This window comes from Hypanus sabinus, chromosome 5 (assembly GCF_030144855.1).
Source record: "Hypanus sabinus isolate sHypSab1 chromosome 5, sHypSab1.hap1, whole genome shotgun sequence".
In the NCBI taxonomy this organism is placed as follows: domain Eukaryota; kingdom Metazoa; phylum Chordata; class Chondrichthyes; order Myliobatiformes; family Dasyatidae; genus Hypanus; species Hypanus sabinus.
Genome location: NC_082710.1, coordinates 180183482 through 180210833, shown reverse-complemented (window position 1 = coordinate 180210833; position 27352 = coordinate 180183482). Strand labels below are relative to the sequence as shown.

The window sequence follows — 27352 nt, the reverse complement described above, 5'->3', positions numbered from 1 at the left end:
TTGGCTCAGGGTGTCTGAAACTCCGAGGGAAGAGTTGTAAAGTTTGATGGCCACAGGCAGGAATGACTTCCTATGATGCTCAGTGTTACATCTCTGTGGAATGAGTCTCTGGCTGAACGTATTCCTGAGGTTCTATCTCTTAGCAATGAAGTCACACCTTCCTGGCTGTTCTTTTGATACAAAATAGACCCAACTGTGAACTTTCAGCAACGACTCATTGATGTTTGCAACATCATACTGACCAATCTCAAACTGCGCCATGAAATTGTCCACATTATTCCGAATGCTAAATGCATTTAAATACAACACCTTCAGAACTGCATTCTTCAACCTTATGAATTTTGCCTCTGTGGTACAACTTAACTCTTTGCTCTGTCTGCAGTTGTAGCCAATCATTGGCTTTTTCTTCTGTATGTTCATATTACATATTACATCATCTACTTGTAAACCTGCTGGCTCATCCTCAGCTCTATCATACTGGTTCCCATTCCCCTGACATATTAATTTAAACCACTCCCAAAAGCTCTAGCAAACTCACCCAGAAGGATATCGTTCCCCCTCGGATTCAAGTCCATCTGTCCCTTCTGTACAGGTCACACCTTCCCCAGAAGTGGTCCCAATGATCCATAAATTGGAATCTCTGCCCCCTGCTCCAATTCTTCAGCCATGCATTTATCCGCCACCTTATTCTATCTTTATCCTCACTGTCACGTGGCACAGGGAGCAATCCCTGAGATTACTAGCCTTGAGGTCCTGCTCTCTGTGTTCTGTTTTCAGGACCTCCTGCATTTTTCTACCTATGTCATTGGCATCAATATGTAAACAGATTCTAACTGCTCTCCCTCCTTTTTCAGGATATTCGTGGACGAGTTCAGAAACATCCCCGGACCCTTGCACCTGGGAGGCAAACTACCATCCATGTTTCCTATTTGCATCCACAGAATCACCTGTCTGTCCCCCAAACTATACACTCCCCTATTACTGCTGCTGTTCTCTTCTGTTTCTTGGCCGTCTGAGCCCTTCAAAGGAGATGCTGGCAGGGATGGCAGAAGAGTAGTGATGGCTTGAGTTTCTGGGGAGAATGAGGAAGGTGCAAGGTGAGGAAGGTGCAGGGTGAGGAAGGTGCAAGGTGAGGAAGGTGCAAGGTGAGGAAGGTGCAAGGTGAGGAAGGTGCAGGGTGAGGAAGGTGCAGGGCGAGGAAGGTGCAGGGCGAGGAAGGTGCAAGGTGAGGAAGGTGCAGGGTGAGGAAGGTGCAGGGTGAGGAAGGTGCAGGGTGAGGAAGGTGCAAGGTGAGGAAGGTGTAGGGTGAGGAAGGTGCAAGGTGAGGAAGGTGCAAGATGAGGAAGGTGCAAGATGAGGAAGGTGCAGGGTGAGGAAGGTGCAGGGTGAGGAAGGTGCAGGGTGAGGAAGGTGCAGGGTGAGGAAGGTGCAGGGTGAGGAAGGTGCAAGGTGAGGAAGGTGCAAGATGAGGAAGGTTTTTCTGGGGAGAATGAGGAAGGTGCAAGGTGAGGAAGGCTTTTTCGAGCAGCTTATGCTTTAGCCTACTGAGGGAAAATATATCTTAGATTTTATTAGGGATTTTGTTAATGTAAGAAAATGAAGAAGTAATCAAATTGCAAAATAGTACAACCGTGGCTGACAAGGAAAGTCTAAGCTAATGAAAAAGCAAGAGAGAGGGTGTACAGCAAAGTAAAAATCAGTGGGAAGATACAGGATTGGGAAGCTTTTGAAAACCTACAGAAAGCAAGTAAAAGAATTGTTAGGAGATGAAATTAGAAAGCAAGCTAGAAAAAAATATCAAGGTGGATAGAAAAGTCTTTTTCAAGTATACAACAAAAAGAGAGATGAGAGGGGATGTAAGACCGCTAGAAAATGAGGCTGGAGAAGTAACGGGGTTAAGAAAATGGTAGATGAACTAAGTGAGTATTTTGTATCAGTCTTCATTGTGAAAGACACGAGCAGTGTGCCAGATTATGAAGGGTGTGAGGTAAGAGAAGTGGGTGCAGTTACTATTACTATTCAATTACTATTGAAGGTGATCAAAAAAGCTGAAAAACCTAAAGGTAAATAAACTACCTGGACCAGGTGGACTGCACTCTAGGGTTCTGAAAGAGGTCGCAGTAAAGTTGTGGAGGCATTAGTAATGATCTTTCAAGAGTCATGGGATTTTGCATGGTTCCAGAGGCCTGGAAAATTGCAAATGTCACTCCACTCTTTAAGAAAGGAGGAAGGCAGCAGAGAGGAAATGACAGACCAGTTAGCCTGACCTCAGTGGTTGGGAAGACGTTGGAGTCAGTTGTTATGGATGAAGTTATGGAGTACTCGGTGATACAAGACAAGACCGGATAAAGTCAGCATGGTTTCCTTAAGGGAAAATCTTGCCTGACAAATTTGTTGGAATTTTTTGAGGAGAATACAAGTAGGGCAGATAAAAGGGATGTGGTGGATGTTGTATATTTAGATTTTCAGAAGGCCTTTGACAAGGTGCCGCATATGAGGCTGCTTCCCAAGTTAAGAACCCATGTTATTACAGGAAATTTACTAGCTGATTAGTAGGAGACAGTGAGTGGGAATAAAAGGATCCTTTTCAGCGACTCGTGGTGTTCTACAGGGGTCGGTGCTGGGGCCACTTCTTTTTATGCTGTATATCAATGATTTAGATGATGGAATAGATGGCTTTCTTCCCAAGTATGCAGATGATACGAAGATTGGTGGAGGGGCAGTTAGTGTTGAAGGAACATGTAGGCTGTAGAAGGACTTAGATTAGGAAAATGGGCAAGAAAGTGGCAAATGAAATATTGTGTTGAAAAATACATGATGATGCAGTTTGGTAGTCAAATTAAATGTGCAGCTAGTTTTTAAATGGTGGGGGGGGAATCCAAAAATCTGAGATGCAAAGGTATCCATGCAGAATGCCTTAAAAGTTAACTTGCAAATAGAATCGGTGGTGAGGAAGGCAAATGCAATGTTGGCATTCATTTCAAGAGGTGAAGAATACAAGAGCAGGGATGTGATGCTGAGGCTTTATAAGACACTGGTGAGGCCTCACCTTGAGTATTGTGAACAGTTTTGGGCTCCTTATTTATGAAAGGATGTGCTGGTGCTGAAGAGGGTTCAGAGGAGGTTCACAAGGATGATTCCAGAAGTTAAAGGGTTATCATATGAGGAACGTTTGATGGCTCTGGGCCTGTACTCACTGGAATGTAGAAGGATGAGGGGTGGTGGTATCTCATTGAAACCTTTGGAATATTGTAAGGCCTAGATGTGAGAAGAATGTTTCCCATGGTATGGAGAGACTAGGCCAAGAAGACTCAGCCTCAGGTTAGAGGGGTGTACATTTAAAACAGAGATGCAGAGAAATTTCTTCAGCCAGAGAGTGGTGAATTACTACAGGCAGCTCTGGAGCCCTGGTCAGTTGGTATATTTAAGGTGGAGATTGATAGGTTCTTCTTGATTGGGCAAGACATCAAAGGTCACAGGGGGAAGACTGGAAGTCCCACAGCACCAGCTTCAAGAACAGTCCTTTACCTGTCCAGTGTCCTACACCACCAGGTTCAGGGACAGTCCTTTACCTGTCCAGTGTCCTACACCACCAGGTTCAGGGACAGTCCTTTACCTGTCCAGTGTCCTACACCACCAGGTTCAGGAACAGTCCTTTACCTGTCCAGTGTCCTACACCACCAGGTTCAGGGACAGTCCTTTACCTGTCCAGTGTCCTACACCACCAGGTTCAGGGACAGTCCTTTACCTGTCCAGTGTCCCACAGCACCAGCTTCAGGAACAGTCCTTTACCTGTCCAGTGTCCCACAGCACCAGGTTCAGGAACAGTCCTTTACCTGTCCAGTGTCCCACACCACCAGGTTCAGGAACAGTCCTTTACCTGTCCAGTGTCCCACACCACCAGGTTCAGGAACAGTCCTTTACCTGTCCAGTGTCCCACACCACCAGGTTCAGGAACAGTCCTTTACCTGTCCAGTGTCCCACACCACCAGGTTCAGGAACAGTTGCTTCCCTTCAGCCATTTGCTTCAGGAAATAACAGCAATCAGATCTGTATTCAGATTCTGATTCTGTTAGTTATTGCATGTCCATTCAAACCTGCAGTGAACTGCATCCTGACGATGCATTTAGATGCTGCCTGGCCTGCTGCGTTCCACCAGCATCTTGAGTTTGTCGGTGAAATGCATCATTTGCTTTAGCAACCACCACAACAGAAGGAGGCTGCTGGGAGCCGCCTTTGAGTTTTGCCAACACCGCACGCCTGCCGTGTCTGCAGAACAACGCAAGCATCAACAAACAACAGCAAAGCAAGCTCTTTACCTCTCGACTCACAGATATTCTTCTGCTCCACCTCCAGGCCTCCAGCCTGCGGTCGACTCAGGATGCAGACATTAGGCCTTCAGGTTTCCTAGTGGACTTGCAGTCCTACAGACCCCGGGCTTCGGGCCTCGACTTCCAGACATCTGATTGACCTTCAAGCTCAAGTTTACTCTTCATTCAATCATACACACATATACAGCTAAACAAAACAGCATTCCTTGGAGCCAAGATGCAAAACACAGTACATGTCGTCATACAGTTACGATAGCACGTGCAGTCGAATAATACTATCAGCAGAAATCCCTGAGTGGCATGGCCTGAAGGCTGATGGTGCATGGAATGTTGCCCTGGAGCCATGTTTCTGCAAGAACACGCAGGCAGCAGCTCCTCATCTCGTACTGGGTCAGCTGCAGACAGAAACAATCCAGCTTAGGAAGTGCACACCAGAGAGCAATGCCGGAGTCAGCCCTCAACCCAGCACAGATTCTAGCGCACCTCCCACGCCACCCCGGCACCTCCTCCCCGAGTGGCTATAGCACGCAATGTCGCGGCATGAAGGCCTGTTCTGTGCAACAACCGAGGTTACGCAGCTCCCCTGCCAGCAGTGTCACCAATGAACTGGACTTGCAGTATTTTACATTACCAATGGACTTTGGGCTTTGATCTGAAATATCAACCACACTGTGACCATTTTCATCACTTTGCAAATGGGACTTTTTAAAATTCTAATTGTGTTCTTTCTTGTAAATCTTGTGTCTAATTTCTGTGATAATAATATCAATAACTTTATTTATAGAGCACTTTTCATACAGATGATGTCATACAGTGATTTACAATGGAGAAAAGGACATACTGATGATAATTAAAAAGAAGGTTAAGTAACTAGATTTTGAGCCAGTGTTTAAAAGTATCAACTGATTCAGCATCCCTTAGAGTTTTAGGTGTTGAATTCCACAGTTTAGGAGTGTAGTTCAGAAAGCTGCCCTGTCAATTACCTTTTGAGAGAGATTGAGAGACCAGCAGAAGACAGAACAGACTTATAGGACAAAAGCGAATCGGTGATGTACTCCAGTTCCAGGTCATGATGATATTTAAAAACCAGTGGGAGAAGTTTAAAATCAATTCTAAAAGACAGGGAAAGCCAGTGCCGAGCAGCTAGTGGAAGACGAGTATGTTCCATCCTGTTGAGGTTCGAGCAGCTGCTTTCTGAATGAGTTGGAGGTTGTCAATAGATTGCTTTGGAAGGCCGGTAGAGATTGTGTTACAGTGATCTAGTCTATTGGATTTAGATACATGGATTTGATTCTCTGGATCATTATGTACCTTTGCAGTTTTTTCTAAGTGTAGAAATGCTGCCCTGGTCACTTTCATTACGTGGGATTCATGTTTTTCTTGTGAATGTTGCATTGTGCCCGTGATACTCCTGTAAGTGCGTTTTTCTTAGCAAAAAACTGGACTGTATTTAGTAACCAGTTAGAATCACAATCAGAATCAGAAATACGTCATGAAATGTTTTGTTTTGCAGTAGCCAGATATAAAATTTCTAAGAAATATAAACATTAAAAAAGTGGTGCAAAAAGAGAGAAAATCAGTGCTTCGGATCCATTCAGAAAGTGTGCAGAGGCATATTCTGCCCTGTAATATAGAGAATTGTGGTGGGATTATTTTTGACATCAGGGTGAACACCTGCTGGAAACAGAGGCTGCGGGATCTTTCCTAACAAGCTAAGGTACTCTACGTTGGAGTGGAACTGAGAAAAGGTGAACTGGGGGTGGTGACAGTAGAGCATCTTGTTTTATTTACTCACAGGATGTGCGCAGCGTCACAGGTTTGACATTTACTGACGAGGCTCTTATGGGTTTTCACAGGTCACCACAGGCCATTCCCTTTCCAACTATCCACCAGCTTCATTAGCACAATCCCACTCCTGGCTTCCCCTAGCAACCACTCTTCCCCCCCCCCCATTTATTTGTTTGTTTGTTTATTTGGGTACAGTGTGGAATAGGCCCTTACAGCCCCTCGAGCTGCAATCACTGTACAGTGGGAGTTCAAGGTTTGATTCTCACTGCCGTCTGTAAGGAGTTTGTGTGTTCTCCCTGTGTCCGTGTGGGTTTCCTCCGGGTGCTCCGGTTTCCTCCCACAGTCCAAAGGTTAGGGTTAGTGAGGTGTGTGTGCACGTTCTCCACACAGAGAGTGGAAAAGCTGGCAGAAGAAATGGTAGAACTGGGTACAGTTAAGCTTAAAAGATATTTGGGTCAACGCATAAGCAGGAAAGGTCTGGAGAGGTAATGGCTGAATGCAGGCAAGTGCGATTGGTGAAGGTAGGCGCCTTTGTCAGCATGAATGAATTGGGCTGAAGGGCCTGTTCCATGCTGTTTGACTCTCTCTGACTCCAGGGGCTGAGCTTCTCACTCCCAAACTCTCAGCCATCTGTGACAGCACCCCTCACTTTCTGACCGGCTGCATTCCCATCTCCAATGCCCAAACCCTGACAATTCTCTTTCCTCAATTCAGCCTCACTCCCTCACCCTGGGGATTTCAAAGAACTGGAAAATGCCAGGCAGGGTCTGGACCCTCACCATCTGGGACGTGCCTTCTTTTCATTTCTACCATTGGGAAGGAAGTACACACTCAGCATTTTGGGAACAGTTTCTACCCGTCTGGCATCAAATTCCTAAATGTTCCGTGAAAGCGTGAACTCTACTTTGCTATTCCTCTGTCTGGGGACAGTTAGGTGGCCGGGTCGAATAGACTGCTCATCATCAGCCTTTGAGGAAGGCAAGGGAAAGAAGGGGTGGGTGGATGGTGGTGCTGGCATTCTGATAGGCCCCTCAGTAAGCCACAGGCTGACACATTCAGAATGAAACTGGTCTCTGCGGAGAGAACAGGCTGCAGCAAGCCCTGTCGCACTGTGTGCAGGTCTCACTGCCTTTCCCCTCCAAGCTGCTGACCCAGAGAAGAGGAACAGCACTAGCCAAAGAAATTCTGTTCTTTCCTCTTATGCTGACAAGAGTACGGATGGCAGAAAGAATTCCCCACCCACGGGCTCCCTCAGCCTGGAGTCACAAGATTACTCAGCTCTGGGGCTGCTGTCAAGTCGAAGCTGCAGAGATGAGGTGTGTGGGGAGAACTTCCTTCCTGCTAAAGGCCACCAAAGATCAGGTCAGTGTGTAAATGTCAGCAAACGAGGAGTCACTTGCCTTTAATTCATCCTTTCCCTCCAACTTTCTCAGGCCTCAAAGCTATGCCGGGCCCTGATATAATGAATCAATCTCAAAACTTCAAAAGCACAGAAAGCGGAAGTAGGCAGAAGGTTGGGGTTTTTGCTTTCCTGTTTGTTTGTTTGTTTAAACATTTAGAGTCACAGATCACTACAGCACAGAGGTAGGCCCTTAAATCCATCTAGTCCATGCTGAACTGTTAATCTGCCTAGTCCCATCAATGTGTACCCGGACCATAGGCCCCCAACCCATCCAGGTACCTATCCAAATTCCCCTTAAACGTTGAAATCCAATCGGCTGCCACCATTTGCGACGGCAGCTCATTCTACGCTTGCATCACCCTCTGAATGAAGTAATTTCCCATGTTCCCCCTAAACATTTCACCTTTCACCCTCAGCCCATGACCTCTAGACTCACTGAAGCTCAGTGGAAGAAGCCTGCTTGCATTTACCCTATCTACACCCCTCAACATTTTGTATACCTCTATCAAATCTCTCTTCATTCTCCTCCACTCGAGGGAATAAATTCCTAACCTCTTCAACATTTTCCTACAATGCAGGTCTTTCAATTCCCGGCAACATCCTTGTAAGTTTTCTCTGCACTCTTTCAATCTTATAGCTAGCTTTCTGGTAGGTAGGTGATGCACACAATACTCCAAATTAGGCCTCACTAACATCTTATACAACTTCAACATAACATCCCAACTCTTGGACTCGATACTCTTGATCTATGATGGGCTCCCTTTTTCTCTCACTGTAGGAATACTCAGTAAAATGGGCCTGCACAAACTTTAAACTTCAGCCCTCACCAAATGCCTAAGCAAGCACCGGGATTGGTGAAACAGTTTGCCAGTCCCGTGGGCCAAGGTGGGATTAATACAAGTATGTGCCAGTGGGTCAGGGTGGAGGTTGTGGGCCATATTCCCTGTTTCCGTGCTAAATGACTCTAAGATTGAACCACAGTTACCTTAAAAGTATGCCCTCTCATATTAGCCATTGCTGCCCTGGGAAAAGGGCACTGACTGTCCTCTCTGACTCTGCCTCTTACTATCTTATACACTCTGTTCATACTCCTTTGCTCCAAAGAGAAAAAGCCCCTCATGATGAAGATTGAGCAAGGTTTGAAACATACAAACATCGTGCGAAGGTCCTCCTGCAAACCCTGGCTTTGTAATATATTAGTACCGGTAGGATCAGGCCATTCAGTCCATCGAATCTACACCTCCCGTTCTATCATGGCTGTTTCTCTTCTGGACTGTGTTCCCTGTAATCCTTAACCCCCTCATTGGTCAAGTACCCATCAATTTCTGCCTTATTCTTGCCCCATGTAACACGGTGTAATTCTACAAATATCACTGCTCCTATGCATTTCAAATTGCTCTCTGTGCAAGAAAAACTACCTCTGACATCCCCCTATACTTTCCTCCATTCAACTTAAAAGTACATCCTTTCGCGTTAATCATCGCCGCGGTAGTGCAGCGGTTAGCACGATGCTGTTACAGCTTAGTTCAGAGTTCAGTCCCAGTGTCCTCTGTTAAGGAGTTTGTACCTCCTTCCTGTTGAATGTGTAGGTTTCCTCCCACTGATGACCTTGCTTAACCAGTCACTGTAAATTATCCCATGAATCTGGGGCTGCGGGCGGTACGGCTCAAGGGGCTGATAGGGCCTTTTCCACACTGTATCTCTAAATAAACAAATAAATGTAAGGCACTAGCTGTCCACCCCGCCTATGGATTGAATTGAATGATCTTTATTGTCATTATACATCGATACAATGAAACTCTGTTTAGCTTCCTCTCAGGCAATTAAACAAAGCTGTAGATAAATTCAAGACTGTAATAAAAAAAAGTATTAAATGATAACTAGCAGAAAATAAGTTGCAGCAGCACCAGAATATCACAGTAATGCACAAAGTGCCGTTAGTGCGATATTTGAGTCCTTGTGTGTGCTCACAGTTTCAGTCATTGCTCTGTAGGAGTGGTGTGATGGAGACCACTGCTCTGGGGGAGAAGCTGTTCCTCAGTCTATCATACACCTCTGTCATTTCCCTTCTCATTCTCCTTCACTGCAAAGAGTACATTTCTAGTTAGAAGAGCTTTCAGACCCAGCCCAGCAGAGTGATTGATTTGTGATTACCCAAGATCCAGTGTACACATAGACAAATGCCAATGCTGCCCACGTGCCCTCACCAAAAATATACAAAATAATCATGTGCCAAAACCATTGAGCAAAGAGTGCATTCAGTATTTAACTAACACTTAGTGATGCCCCATGTGTAGGTGCTGAGGCCTGGACCTGTACTCACTTGCTGACCCACACCCTGCATGTACTGGCTGTGCACCAGGTTACTCCCTCATGGGAATAGTGTCCAACCTTGTTCTGGACCAACTCCTTCCTCTAGCTCTGCAATTTCCAACTTCTATCTCTTCAGCAATCCTTTCCCCAATTCTTTGCTCTGCCCAATAACTAACAAAATCTCAAGAATCCCATCTTAAGTCCCTTTCCCTCTCTCTTTCCTTTTCTTCCCACTCTCTCCATCTCTCTCATTCTCATTTTTTCTCTATCTTTCCTTCATTCTCCTCTTTCTTTCACTTGCCAGCTCTTTCCCTTTATCTTACTCTTATCTCTCTCTAATGAACTTGATGAAGCATTTTGGTTGGAAACACTGACTGTTTGTTCCTCTATAAATGCTGCCTAGTTCCTCTCGCGTTTTATGTACTGTAAGTTTATCCAGTTCTCTGAAGTTCCCCGGCCACAACTACATACCTTAGGTAATAAATTTGCAATTCATTTCCACAACACATCATAGAATCATTCACACAAACTCGGAGCCTCAGTGATGACCGAATGCTTTCTGGGTTTGAGTGTGCTTCAGACTCAAGACTTTTACCTTCTGAGTCAGGGCCTGATTAAACATGGGGCAATGCTGGGGGAAAGCAGTGCCTCTGGAGGGCTAGAAGGGGAACGTAGGAAGGATCCTGCTGAACTTCCCCCATCTGGGTGGGGGGATGGAATGTTACAGGCAGAAGGGACCATGGAATAACCAAGGAAGCAACTGACAGGGGCTGTGGGAGGAACTGGGCGCATGGGATCTTGCTATGTGCAATTCACTTTGAAATAAGTCACTGGCCATGAAGGGTGTTGGGTCAGGGTCAGGGAGGGTGAAAGGTCAGGTGATCACTATGGCTTGAAGAGGCTTACAACCAAAGGACACACTTTCACTCTACAAATCATGTTTTCAGTATTATCTATTTATTTATTTTTATGAGTGCACGTTTTGCCTTCTTTTGCACACTGGTTGTTTTGTCAGTCTTTGTGGCTGGTTTTTCACTGACTCTTTTGTGCTTGTTCTACTGTGAATGCCAGCAAGAAAATGAATCTCACGGTGGTATATGGTGACATAAGATACGACCATAAGACTAAGATATAGTAGCAGAATTGGGCCACTTGGCCTATCGTGCCTGCTCCGCCATTTCACCATAGCTAATCCAATTATCCGCTCAGCTCTAATCTCCTGCCTTCTCCCCGTATCACTCCGTACCCTGACCAATCTAGAATCTATCAAGGTCTGCCTTAAATATACATGAAGACTTGGCCTCCAAATCTGCCTGTGGCAAAGAATTCCACAGATTCACCACTCTCTGGTTAAAGAAATTCCTCCTCATCTCCAGTCTAAAAGGATGCCCCTCTATTCTGAGGCTGTGTCCTCTAGGCTTAGGCTTCACCACCATAAGAATCATCCACTCCACATCCACACCATCAAAGCCTTTCACCATTTGATAAGTTTTCATGAGGTCAATCCTCATTCTTCTGAATTCTAGTGAATAAGGCCCAGAGCTATCAAGCGCTCTTCATAGGACAAGCGGTTCAATCCTGGATCCTGACATGTTCATACTTGGATAATAAATTTTGCTTTGAACTTTGAGCTTCCCCTGTTCTGTAGGAAACCGAGGCTGGACCACACCAATACAGCACACTGCATCCCGTCTAGACTGAGCATCAACCACCTATCGACACTGTTCCTATTCAATTTTCCAACGTAGAACAGTACAGGGCCCTTGCCCGACAAAGCTATGCCAACTGAAAGCTACTCTATCCTCGAATGCTTTCCTTCCACATACCCATTTTTCTTCCATCCATGTACCTATTCAACATTTCCTTAAAAACCCCTAATCCATCAGCCTGTACCACCTCTCCAGCAGCAGGTTCCATGCCCCCACCACTCTGTAAAAGAACTGCGTCTGATGACTTTCCTCTGAACACCATGAAAGTGCACCCTCTCGCATTAGCCATTGCCACCTTGGCTGTGCACTCTTTGTACAGTATCTTATCATCTTGTTCCCCGTCATCAAGGCATTCCTCACCATCCTTCCCTCGTTCACTTGCTCAAACCATCCTCATAACACATGCTCTCCAATCCAGACAGCGTCCCGATTAATCTCGTCTGCTTCCTCTCAAAATCGTCCACATTTTACCTGTAATAGTGCGACCAGAACAGAACACAATCCTCCAAGCGTGGTCCAACCAGGCTTTTATAGAAGTCCAACCTTACCTCGCAGCTTTGAACTTAATCCTCTGACGAATGAAGGCCAACTTATCAAACAACCTCACCCTCATAAATGGACTGGCCACCCTCACCCCCATAAGTGGACTCGCCAACACCCATAAATGGACTCACTCACTCACTCTCATAAATGGACTCGCCACCCTCACTCCCATAAATGGACTCGCCACCCTCACCCCCATAAATGGACTCGCCACCCTCACCCCCATGAATGGAATCACCACCCTCACCCTCATAAATGGACTCGCCAACCTCATCCCCATAAATGGACTCCCCACACTCACCCGCAAAAATGGACTGGCCACCCACACCCTCATAAATGGTCTCGCCACCCACACCCCCATAAATGGACTCGCCACCCTCACCCCCATTAATGGACTCGCCAACCTCACCCTCATAAATGGACTCGCCAACCTCACCCTTATAAATGGACTTGCCACCCTCACCCTAATAAATTGACTCTTCACCCTCACTCTCATAAATGAACTCGCCAACCTCTCTCTCATAAATGGACTCCTCACCCTCCCTCCCATAAATGGACTCGCCACTCTCACCCTCATAAATGGACTCGCCATCCTCACTCACATTAATGGACTCGCCACCCTCACTCTCATAAATGGACTCGTCACCCTCACTCCCATAAATGGACTCACCACCCTCACTCTCATAAATAGACTCGCCATCCTCACTCACATTAATGGACTCGCCAACCTCACTCTCATAAATGGACTCACCAACCTCACTAATAAATGGAGTCTCCAACCTCACTCATAAATGGAGTCGCCAACCTCACTCATAAATGGACACGCCAACCTCACTCATAAATGGACTCGCCAATGTCACTAATAAATGGAGTCTCCAACCTCACTCATAAATGGAGTCGCCAACCTCACTCATAAATGGAGTCGGCAACATTCTAATAAATGGACTCACCAACCTCACTCATAAATGGACTCGCCAACCTCACTCATAAATGGACTCGCCAACCTCACTCATAAATGGACACGCCAACCTCACTCATAAATGGACACGCCAACCTCACTCATAAATGGACTCGCCAATGTCACTAATAAATGGAGTCTCCAACCTCACTCATAAATGGAGTCGCCAACCTCACTCATAAATGGAATCGCCAACCTCACTCATAAATGGACACGCCAACCTCACTCATAAATGGACTTGCCAATGTCACTAATAAATGGACTCAACAACCTCACTCATATAAGGACTCACCAACTTCACTCATAAATGGACTTGCCAACCTCACTCATAAATGGACTCACCAACCTCACTGATAAATGGACACGCCAGCCTCACTCATAAATGGAGTCACCAACATTCTCATAAATGGACTCACGAACCTCACTCATAAATGGACTCACCAACCTCACTCATAAATGGACTCGCCAACCTCACTCATAAATGGACTCACCAACATTCTCATAAATGGACTCGCCACCCTCACCCCCATCAATGGACTCGTCACCCTCACCCTCGTAAATGGACTCACCAACCTCACTCTCATAAATGGACTCACCACCCTCAACCTCATAAATGGACTCGCGACCCTCACCCTCATAAAAGGAGTCGCCACCCTCACGCTCATAAATGGAGTCGCCACCCTCACACTCATAAATGGACTCGCTAACCTCACCCCCATAAATGGACTTGCCACCCTCATCCCCAGAAATGGACCCGTCAGCCTCACCCTCATAAATGGACTCGCCACCCTCACCCCTATAAATGGACTCGCCAACCCCACCCTCATAAATGGATTCGCCACCCTCACCCCTATAAATGGACTCGCTACTCTCAATCTCATAAATGAACTCGCCAACCTCACTCTAATAAATGGACTCGCCACCCTCACCCCCATAAATGGACTCGCTACTCTCAATCTCATAAATGAACTCGCCAACCTCACTCTAATAAATGGACTCGCTAAACTCACCCCCATAAATGGACTCGCCAACATTCTCATAAATGGACTCATCACCCTCAACTCCATAAATGGACTCACCAGCCTCACTCATAAATGGACTCGCCAACATTCTCATAAATGGACTCATCTCTCACAACTCCATAAATGGACTCGACACCCTCCACCCTCATAAATGCACTCGCCACCCTCACCCCCTTAAATGGACTGGCCAACCTCATCCTCATAAATGGACTCCCCAACCTAAATCTCATAAATGGATTCACCACCCTCACCCTCATAAATGGACTTGCCACCCTCACCCTCATAAATGGACTCACCACCCTCACCCTCATAAATGGACTCGTCACCCTCACTCTCATAAATGCACTCGCCACCCTCACCCCTTTAAATGGACTCGCCACCCTCACTCACATAAATGGGCTCGCCAACCCCACCCTCATAAATGGATTCGCCACCCTCACCCCTATAAATGGTCTCGCCAACCCCACCCTCATAAATGGACTCACCAACCTCACCCCTATAAATCGACGCCAACCCCACCCTCATAAATGGACTCGCCACCCTCACCCCTATAAATGGACTCGCCAACCCCACCCTCATAAATGGATTCGCCACCCTCACCCCTATAAATGGACTCGCCAACCCCACCCTCATAAATGGACTCACCAACCTCACCCCTATAAATCGACGCCAAACCCACCCTCATAAATGGACTCGCCACCCTCACCCCTATAAATCGACGCCAACCCCACCCTCATAAATGGACTCGCCACCCTCACCCCTATAAATGGACTCGCCAACCCCACCCTCATAAATGGACGCCAACATTCTCATAAATGGTCTCGCCAACCTTACTCATAAATGGACTCACCAACCTCACTCACAAATGGACTCGAAAACCTCACTCATTAATGGATTCGCCAACCTCACTCATAAATGGACTAACCAACCTCACTCATAAATGGACTCACCAACCTCACTCATCAATGGAGTCGCCAACATTCTCATAAATGGACTCTCCAACCTCACTCATAAATGGACTCGCCAACATTCTCATAAATGTACTCGCCACTCTCACCCTCATAAATGGACTCGCCACCCTCACCCTCATAAATGGACTCGCCACTCTCACCCTCTTAAATGGACTCGTCACCCTCACTCACATAAATGGAATTGTCACCCTCACTCTCATAAATGGACTCGTCACCATCACCCCCATAAATGGACTCACCCCCCTCAACCTCATGAATGGAGTCGTCAACCTCACCCTCGTAAATGGACTCGTCACCATCACCCCCATAAATGGACTCGCTAACCTCACCCTCATAAATGGAGTCGTCAAACTCACCCTCATAAGTGGACTCGCCAAATTACCCCCATAAATGGAGTCACCACCCTCACCCACATAAATGGACTCGCGACCCTCACCCTCATAAATGGAGTCGCCAACCTTACCCTCATAAATGGAGTCGCCACCCTCACACTCATAAATGGACTCGCCAACCTCAATCTCATAAATGGACTCGCTAACCTCAACCCCATAAATGGACTTGCCACCCTCATCCCCAGAAATGGACCTGTCACCCTCACTCTCATAAATGGACTCGCCACACTCACCCCCATAAATGGACTCGCTACACTCAATCTCATAAATGAACTCGCCAACCTCCCTCTAATAAATGGACTCGCTAACCTCACACCCATAAATGGACTTGGCACCCTCATCCCCAGAAATGGACTCACCAGCCACACTCATAAATGGACTCGCCAACATTCTCATAAATGGACTCATCTCCCTAAACTCCATAAATGGACTCACCACCCTCAACCTCATAAATGGACTCGCCACCCTCACCCCCTTAAATGGACTCGCCAACATTCTCTTAAATGGACTCGCCAACCTCACTCATAAATGGACTCGCCAACCTCACTCATAAATGGACTCGCCAACCTCACTCATAAATGGACTCGCCAACATTCTCATAAATGGACTCACCAACCTCACTCATAAATGGACTCGCCAACGTCACTAATAAATGGAGTCGCCAACATTCTCATAAATGGACACACCAATCTCACTCATAAATGGACTCGCCAACATTCTCATAAATGGACTCACCAACCTCACTCGTAAATGGACACACCAACCTCACTCATAAATGGACTCGCCAACCTCACTCATAAATGGACTCGCCCACCTCACCCCCATAAATGGACTCGCCAACATTCTCATAAATGGACTCGCCGACCTCACTCATAAATGGACTTGCCAACATTCTCATAAATGGACTCGCCAACCTCACTCATAAATGGACTCACCAACCTCACTCATAAATGGACTCACCAACCTCACCCCCATAAATGGAGTCGCCAACATTCTCATAAATGGACTCTCCAACCTCACTCAAAAATGGACTCTCCAACCTCACTCATAAATGGACTCGCCAACATTCTCATAAATGTACTCGCCACTCTCACCCTCATAAATGGACTCACAAACCTAAATCTCATAAATGGATTTGCCACCCTCACACCCAGAAATGGACTCGCCACCCTCACCCTCATAAATGGACTCGCCACTCTCACCCTCTTAAATGGACTCGTCACCCTCACTCACATAAATGGAATTGTCACCCTCACTCTCATAAATGGACTCGTCACCATCACCCCCATAAATGGACTCACCCCCCTCAACCTCATAAATGGAGTCGTCAAACTCACCCTCATAAGTGGACTCGCCAACCCTACCCCCATAAATGGAGTCACCACCCTCACCCTCATAAATGGACTCGCGACCCTCACCCTCATAAATGGAGTCGCCACCCTCACCCTCATAAATGGAGTCGCCACCCTCACACTCATAAATGGACTTGCCACCCTCATCCCCAGAAATGGACCCGTCACCCTCACTCTCATAAATGGACTCGCCACCCTCACCCCCATAAATGGACTTGGCACCCTCATCCCCAGAAATGGACTCACCAGCCTCACTCATAAATGGACTCGCCAACATTCTCATAAATGGACTCATCTCCCTAAACTCCATAAATGGACTCACCACCCTCAACCTCATAAATGGACTCGCCACCCTCACCCCCTTAAATGGACTCGCCAACATTCTCTTAAATGGACTCGCCAACCTCACTCATAAATGGACTCGCCAACATTCTCATAAATAGACTCACCAACCTCACTCATAAATGGACTCACCAACCTCACTCATAAATGGACTCGCCAACGTCACTAATAAATGGAGTCGCCAACATTCTCATAAATGGACACACCAATCTCACTCATAAATGGACTCGCCAACATTCTCATAAATGGACTCACCAACCTCACTCGTAAATGGACTCGCCAACCTCACTCATAAATGGACTCGCCAACCTCACTCATAAATGGACTCGCCCACCTCACCCCCATAAATGGACTCGCCAACATTCTCATAAATGGACTCGCCGAACTCACTCATAAATGGACTTGCCAACATTCTCATAAATGGACTCGCCAACCTCACTCATAAATGGACTCACCAACCTCACTCACAAATGGACTCCAAAACCTCACTCATAAATGGACTCGCCAACCTCACTCATAAATGGACTAACCAAACTCACTCATAAATGGACTCACCAACCTCACTCATAAATGGACTCGCCAACATTCTCATAAATGTATTCGCCACCCTCACCCTCATAAATGCACTCGCCACCCACACCCCTATAAATGGACTCGCCACCCTCACCCCCAATTAATGGACTCGCCACCCTCACCCTCATAAATGGACTCGACAACCTCACCCCCATAAATGGACTCGACACCCTCACCCTCATAAATGCACTCGCCACCCACACCACTATAAATGGACTCGCCACCCTCACCCCCATTAATGGACTCGCCAACCTCACCCTCACAAATGGACTCGACAACCCTCACCCCTATAAATGGACTCGCCAACCCCACCCTCATAAATGGACTCGCCCCCTTCACTCATAAATGGACTCACCAACCTCACTCATAAATGGACACGCCAACCTCACTCATAAATGGAGCCGCCAACATTCTCATAAATGGACTCACCAACCACACTGATAAATGGACTCACCAACCTCAGTCATAAATGGACTCACCAACCTCACTCATAAATGGACTCGCCAACCTCACCCTCAGAAATGGACTCGCCACCCTCAACCTCATAAATGGAGTCGTCAACCTCACTCTCATAAATGGACTTGCCACCCTCACCCTCAGAAATGGAATCGCCACCCTCACCCTCAAAAATGGACTCGCCACCCTCTCTCTCAAAAATGGACGCGCCACCCTCTACCTCATGACTGAAATCGCCAGTCTCACTTTCATAAATGGACTCGCCAACACTCTCATAAATGGACTCGCCACCCTCACCCCCAGAAATGTACTCGCCAACTTCACCCTCATAAATGGACTCGCCACCCTCACCCCCATAAATGGACTCGCCAACCTCATACCCATAAATGGACTAGCCACCCTCAACCTCATAAATGGACTCGCCAACCTCACCCCCATAAATGGACTCGACACCCTCACCCTCATAAATGCACTCGCCACCCACACCCCTATAAATGGACTCGCCACCCTCACCTCCATTAATGGACTGGACAACCTCACCCTCATAAATGGACTCCCCAACCTAAATCTCATAAAAGGATTCGCCACCCTCACCCTCATAAATGGACTTGCCACCCTCACCCTCATAAATGGACTCACCACCCTCACCCTCATAAATGGACTCGTCACCCTCACTCTCATAAATGCACTCGGCGCCCTCACTCCCATAAATGGGCTCGCCAACCCCACCCTCATAAATGGACTCGCCACACTCACCCCTATAAATGGACTCGCCAACCCCACCCTCATAAATGGATTCGCCACCCTCACCCCTATAAATGTTCTCGCCAACCCTACCCTCATAAATGGACTCACCAACCTCACCCCTATAAATCGACGCCAACCCCACCCTCATAAATGGACTCGCCACCCTCACCCCTATAAATGGATTCGCCAACCCCACCCTCATAAATGGATTCGCCACCCTCACTCCTATAAATGGACTCGCCAAACCCACCCTCATAAATGGACTCACCAACCTCACCCCTATAAATCGACGCCAACCCCACCCTCATAAATGGACTCGCCACACTCACCCCAATAAATGGACTCGCCAACCCCACCCTCATAAATGGACTTGCCAACATTCTCATAAATGGACTCGCCAACCTCACTCATAAATGGACTCACCAACCTCACTCACAAATGGACTCGAAAACCTCACTCATAAATGGACTCGCCAACCTCACTCATAATTGGCCTCACCAACCTCACTCATAAATGGACTCGCCAACATTCTCATAAATGTACTCGCCACTCTCACCCTTATAAATGGACTCGCCACCCTCACCCTCATAAATGGACTCGCCACTCTCACCCTCTTAAATGGACTCGTCACCCTCACTCACATAAATGGACTTGTCACCCGCACTCTCATAAATAGACTCGTCACCATCAAACCCATAAATGGACTCACCCCCCTCAACCTCATGAATGGAGTCGTCAACCTCACCCTCATAAATGGACTCGTCACCATCACCCCCATAAATGTACTCGCCACTCTCACCCTCATAAATGGAGTCGACACCCTCACCCTCATAAATGGAGTCGCCACCCTCACACTCATAAATGGACTCGCCAACATCACTCTCATAAATGGACTCGCTAACCTCACCCCCATAAATGGACTTGCCACCCTCATCCCCAGAAATGGACTCGTCACCCTCACTCTCATAAATGGACTCGCCACCCTCACCCCCATAAATGGACTCGCTACTCTCAATCTCATAAATGAACTCGCCAACCTCACTCTAATAAATGGACTCGCTAACCTCACCCCCATAAATGGACTCGCCAACATTCTCATAAATAGACTCATCATCCTCAACTCCATAAATGGACTCACCAGCCTCACTCATAAATGGACTCGCCAACATTCTCATAAATGGACTCATCTCCCTCAACTCCATAAATGGACTCACCACCCTCAACCTCATAAATGGACTCGCCAACCTCACTCATAAATGGACTCGCCAACATTCTCATAAATGGACTCACCAACCTCACTCATAAATGGACTCACCAACCTCACTCATAAATGGACTCACCAACGTCACTAATAAATGGAGTCGCCAACATTCTCATAAATGGACACACCAATCTCACTCATAAATGGACTCGCCAAAATTCTCATAAATGGACTTACCAACCTCACTCATAAATGGACACACCAACCTCACTCATGAATGGACTCGCCAACCTTAATCATAAGTGGACTCGCCCACCTCACCCCCATAAATGGACTCGCCAACATTCTCATAAATGGACTCGCCGACCTCACTCATAAATGGACTCGCCAACCTCACTCATAAATGGACTTGCCAACATTCTCATAAATGGACTCGCCAACCTCACTCATAAATGGACTCACCAACCTCACTCACAAATGGACTCCAAAACCTCACTCATAAATGGAGTCGCCAACATTCTCATAAACGGACTCTCCAACCTCACTCATAAATGGACTCTCCGACCTCACTCATAAATGGACTCGCCAACATTCTCATAAATGTACTCGCCACTCTCACCCTCATAAATGGACTCCCCAACCTAAATCTCATAAATGGATTCGCCACCCTCACCTTCATAAATTGACTCGTCACCCTCACCCTCATAAATGGACTCGTCACCATCACCCCCATAAATGGACTCACCCCCTCAACCTCATGAATGGAGTCGTCAACCTCACTCATAAATGGACTCGTCACCATCACCCCCATAAATGGACTCGCTAACCTCACCCTCATAAATGGAGTCGTCAAACTCACCCTCATAAGTGGACTCGCCAACCTTACCCTCATGAATGGACTCGCTACGCTCAGCCTCATAAATTGAATCGTCACCCTCACCCTCGTAAATGTACTCACCAACCTCAATCTCATAAATCGACTAGCCACCCTCACCCCCATCAATGGACTCGTCACCCTCACACTCGTAAATGGACTCACCAACCTCACTCTCATAAATGGACTCGCCACCTTCACCCCCAGAAATGTACTCGCCACCCTCACCCTCATAAATGGACTCGCGACCCTCACACTCATAAATGGACTCGCCAACCTCACTCTCATAAATGGACTAGCTAATCTCATCCCCATAAATGGACTTGCCACCCTCATCCCCAGAAATGGACCCGTCACCCTCATTCTCATAAATGGAATCGCCACCCTCACTCTCATAAATGGACTCGACACCCTCACCCCCATAAATGGACTCGCCACCCACACCCTCATAAATGGACTCGCCACCCTCACTCTCATAAATGGACTCGCTACCCTCACCCCCATAAATGGACTCGCCACCCACACCCCGATAAATGGACTCGCTACTCTCAATCTCATAAATGAACTCGCCAACCTCACTCTAATAAATGGACTCGCTAAACTCACCCCCATAAATGGACGGCACCATCATCCCCAGAAATGGACTCGCCACCCTCACCCCATCAATGGACTCGCCACCCTCACCCTCATAAATTGACTCGCCACCCTCACCCTCACCCCCATAAATGGACTTGCCACCCTCATCCCCAGGAATGGACCCGTCACCCTCACCCTCGTAAATGGACTCACCAACCTCAATCTCATAAATCGACTAGCCACCCTCACCCCCATCAATGGACTCGTCACCCTCACACTCATAAATGGACTCACCAACCTCACTCATAAATGGACTCGCCACCCTCACCCCCAGAAATGTACTCGCCACCCTCACCCTCATAAATGGACTCACCACCCTCAACCTCATAAATGGACGCCACCCTCACCCCCATAAATGGAGTCACCACCCTCACCCTCATAAATGGACTCGCGACCCTCACCCTCATAAATGGAGTCGCCACCCTCACCCTCATAAATGGAGTCGCCACCCTCACACTCATAAATGGACTCGCCAACCTCACCCCCATAAATGGACTCGCTACTCTCAATCTCATAAATGAACTCGCCAACCTCACTCTAATAAATGGACTCGCTAACCTCACCCCCATAAATGGACTTGGCACCCTCATCCACAGAAATGGACAGCCACCCTCACTCCATGAATGGACTCGCAACCCTCACCCTCATAAATGGACTCTCCAACATTCTCATAAATGGACTCATCACCCTCAACTCCATAAATGGACTCACCAGCCTCACTCATAAATGGACTCGCCAACATTCTCATAAATGGACTCATCTCCCTCAACTCCATAAATGGACTCACCACCCTCACCCTCACAAATCGACTCGCCCACCTCACCCCCATAAATGGACTCGCCAACATTCTCATAAATGGACTCGCCAACCTCACTCATAAATGGACTCGCCAACATTCTCATAAATGGACTCACCAAACTCACTCATAAATGGACTCACCAACCTCACTCATAAATGGACTCGCCAACCTCACTCATAAATGGACACCAACCTCACTCAAAAATGGACTCGCCAACATTCTCATAAATGGACTCGCCAACCTCACTCATAAATGGACTCGCCAACCTCACTCATAAATGGACTTGCCAACATTCTCATAAATGGACTCGCCAACCTCACTCATAAATGGACTCACCAACCTCACTCACAAATGGACTCGAAAACCTCACTCATAAATGGACTCGCCAACCTCACTCATAAATGGACTAACCATCCTCACTCATAAATGGACTCACCAACCTCACTCATAAATGGAGTCGCCAACATTCTCATAAATGTACTCGCCACTCTCACCCTCATAAATGGACTCCCCAACCTAAATCTCATAAATGGATTTGCCACCCTCACCCCCAGAAATGGCCACCCTCACCCTCATAAATGGACTCGCCACTCTCACCCCCATAAATGGACTCGCTAACCTCACCCTCATAAATAGACTCGCCAACCTCACTCATAAATGGACTCACCAACCTCACTCACAAATGGACTCGCCAACCTCACTCATAAATGGACTAACCAACCTCACTCATAAATGGACTCACCAAACTCACTCATAAATGGAGTCGCCAACATTCTCATAAATGGACTCTCCAACCTCACTCATAAATGGACTCGCCAACATTCTCATAAATGGACACACCAATCTCACTCATAAAAGGACTCGCCAACATTCTCATAAATGGACTCACCAACCTCACTCATAAATGGACTCACCAACCTCACTCATAAATGGACTCGCCAACCTCACTCATAAATTGACTCGCCCACTCACCCCCATAAATGGACTCGCCAACATTCTCATAAATGGACTCACCAAACTCACTCATAAATGGACTCACCAACCTCACTCATAAATGGACTCGCCAACCTCACTCATAAATGGACACCAACCTCACTCAAAAATGGACTCGCCAACATTCTCATAAATGGACTCGCCAACCTCACTCATAAATGGACTCGCCAACCTCACTCATAAATGGACTTGCCAACATTCTCATAAATGGACTCGCCAACCTCACTCATAAATGGACTCACCAACCTCACTCACAAATGGACTCGAAAACCTCACTCATAAATGGACTCGCCAACCTCACTCATAAATGGACTAACCATCCTCACTCATAAATGGACTCTCCAACCTCACTCATAAATGGAGTCGCCAACATTCTCATAAATGTACTCGCCACTCTCACCCTCATAAATGGACTCCCCAACCTAAATCTCATAAATGGATTTGCCACCCTCACCCCCAGAAATGGCCACCCTCACCATCATAAATGGACTCGCCACTCTCACCCCCATAAATGGACTCGCTAACCTCACCCTCATAAATAGACTCGCCAACCTCACTCATAAATGGACTCACCAACCTCACTCACAAATGGACTCGCCAACCTCACTCATAAATGGACTAACCAACCTCACTCATAAATGGACTCACCAAACTCACTCATAAATGGACACCAAACTCACTCATAAATGGACTTGCCAACATTCTCATAAATGGACTCGCCAACCTCACTCATAAATGGACTCACCAACCTCACTCACAAATGGACTCGAAAACCTCACACATAAATGGACTCGCCAACCTCACTCATAAATGGACTAACCATCCTCACTCATAAATGGACTAACCAACCTCACTCATAAATGGACTAACCAACCTCACTCATAAATGGAGTCGCCAACATTCTCATAAATGGACTCTCCAACCTCACTCATAAATGGACTCGCCAACATTCTCATAAATGGACTCGCCACTCTCACCCTCATAAATGGACTCCCCAACCTAAATCTCATAAATGGATTTGCCACCCTCACCCCCATAAATGGACTCACCACCCTCACCCTCATAAATGGACTCGCCACTCTCACCCTCTTAAATGGACTCGTCACCCTCACTCACATAAATGGACTTGTAACCCTCACTCTCATAAATGGACTCGCCCTCTCACTCTCATAAATGGACTCATCACCATCACCCCCATAAATGGACTCGCTAACCTCACCCTCATAAATGGAGTCGTCAAACTCACCCTCATAAGTGGACTCGCCAACCTTACCCTCATGAATGGACTCGCTACGCTCAGCCTCATAGATTGAATCGTCACTCTCACCCTCGTAAATGGACTCACCAACCTCAATCTCATAAACCGACTAGCCACCCTCACCCCCATCAATGGACTCGTCACCCTCACCCTCGTAAATGGACTCACCAACCTCACTCTCATAAATGGACTCGCACCGTTCACCCCCAGAAATGTACTCGCCACCCTCACCCTCATAAATGGACTCACCAACCTCACTCATAATTGGACTCGCCACCCTCACCCCCAGAAATGTACTCGCCACCTCACCCTCATAAATGGACTCGCGACCCTCACCCTCATAAATGGAGTCGCCACCCTCACTCTCATAAATGGAGTCGCCACCCTCACACTCATAAATGGACTCGACACCCTCACCCCCATAAATGGACTCGCCACCCACACCCTCATAAATGGACTCGCCAACCTCACTCTCATAAATGGACTCGCTAACCTCATCCCCATAAATGGACTTGCCACCCTCATCCCCAGAAATGGACCCGTCACCCTCACTCTCATAAATCGACTCACTCTCACTCTCATAAATGGACTCGACACCCTCACCCTCGTAAATGGACTCGCCACCCTCACCCTCATAAATGGACTCGCTACCCTCACTCTCATAAATGGACTCGCTACCCTCACCCCCATAAATGGACTCGCTACTCTCAATCTCATAAATGAACTCGCCAACCTCACTCATAAATGGACTCGCCAATCTCACTCATAAATGGACTAATCAACCTCACTCATAAATGGACTCGCCAACATTCTCATAAATGTACTCGCCAACCTCACTCATAAATGGACTCGCCAACATTCTCATAAATGGACTCTCCAACCTCACTCATAAATGGACTCGCCAACATTCTCATAAATGGACTCTCCAACCTCACTCATAAATGGACTCGCCAACATTCTCATAAATGGACACTCCAACCTCACTCATAAATGGACTCGCCAACATTCTCATAAATGGACTCTCCAACCTCACTCATAAATGGACTCGCCAACATTCTCATAAATGGACTCTCCAACCTCACTCATAAATGGACTCACCAACCTCACTCATAAATGGACTCTCCAACCTCACTCATAAATGGACTCGCCAACATTCTCATAAATGGACTCGCCACTCTCACCCTCATAAATGGACTCCCCAGCCTAAATCTCATAAATGGATTTGCCACCCTCACCCCCATAAATGGACTCACCACCCTCACCCTCATAAATGGACTCGCCACTCTCACCCTCTTAAATGGAGTCGTCACCCTCACTCACATAAATGGACTTGTAACCCTCACTCTCATAAATGGACTCGCCCTCTCACTCTCATAAATGGACTCGCCAACCTCACTCTCATAAATCAACTAGCCACCCTCACCCCCATCAATGGACTCGTCACCCTCACCCTCGTAAATGTACTCACCAACCTCAATCTCATAAATCAACTAGCCACCCTCACCCCCATCAATGGACTCGTCACTCTCACCCTCGTAAATGTACTCGCCAACCTCAATCTCATAAATCAACTAGCCACCCTCACCCCCATAAATGGACTTGCCACCCTCATCCCCAGAAATGGACCCGTCACCCTCATTCTCATAAATGGAATCGCCACCCTCACTCTCATAAATGGACTCGACACCCTCACCCCCATAAATGGACTCGCCACCCACACCCTCATAAATGGACTCGCCACCCTCACTCTCATAAATGGACTCGCTACACTCACCCCCATAAATGGACTCGCCACCCACACATCCTTAAATGGACTCGCTACTCTCAATCTCATAAATGAACTCGCCAACCTCACCCCCACAAATGGACGGCACCATCATCCCCAGAAATGGACTCGCCACCCTCACCCCATCAATGGACTCGCCACCCTCACCCTCATAAATTGACTCGCCACCCTCACCCTCACCCCCATAAATGGACTTGCCACCCTCATCCCCAGGAATGGACCCGTCACCCTCACTCTCATAAATGGACTCGACACCCTCACCCCCATAAATGGACTCGCTACTCTCACTCTCATAAATGGAGTCATCACCCTCAACCTCATAAATGGACTCCCCAACCTAAATCTCATAAATGGATTTGCCACCCTCACCCCCATAAATGGACTCGCCACTCTCACCCTCTTAAATGGACTCGTCACCCTCACTCACATAAATGGACTTGTAACCCTCACTCTCATAAATGGACTTGTAACCCTCACTCTCATAAATGGACTCATCACCATCACCCCCATAAATGGACTCGCTAACCTCACCCTCATAAATGGAGTCGTCAAACTCACCCTCATAAGTGGACTCGCCAACCTTACCCTCATGAATGGACTCGCTACGCTCAGCCTCATAAATTGAATCGTCACTCTCACCCTCGTAAATGGACTCACCAACCTCAATCTCATAAATCAACTAGCCACCCTCACCCCCATCAATGGACTCGTCACCCTCACCCTCGTAAATGGACTCACCAACCTCACACTCATAATTGGACTCGCCACCCTCACCCCCAGAAATGTACTCGCCACCTCACCCTCATAAATGGACTCGCCACCCTCACCCTCATAAATGGAGTCGCCACCCTCACACTCATAAATGGACTCGACACCCTCACCCCCATAAATGGACTCGCCACCCAC

At 47.2% G+C, this 27352-nt stretch overlaps 1 protein-coding gene across 1 annotated transcript in view; it reads left to right on the top strand.

Moving 5' to 3' along the window:
• LOC132394686 (lymphotoxin-alpha-like) overlaps positions 1-5881 on the top strand; it is a 50231-nt gene extending 44350 nt beyond the window's left edge. The window contains exon 4 of the transcript XR_009512399.1: positions 855-5881. The gene's annotated coding sequence lies outside the window, so the exon portion shown is untranslated. The remainder of the gene's footprint in view (positions 1-854) is intronic.
• Positions 5882-27352: the final 21471 nt, after the last annotated feature.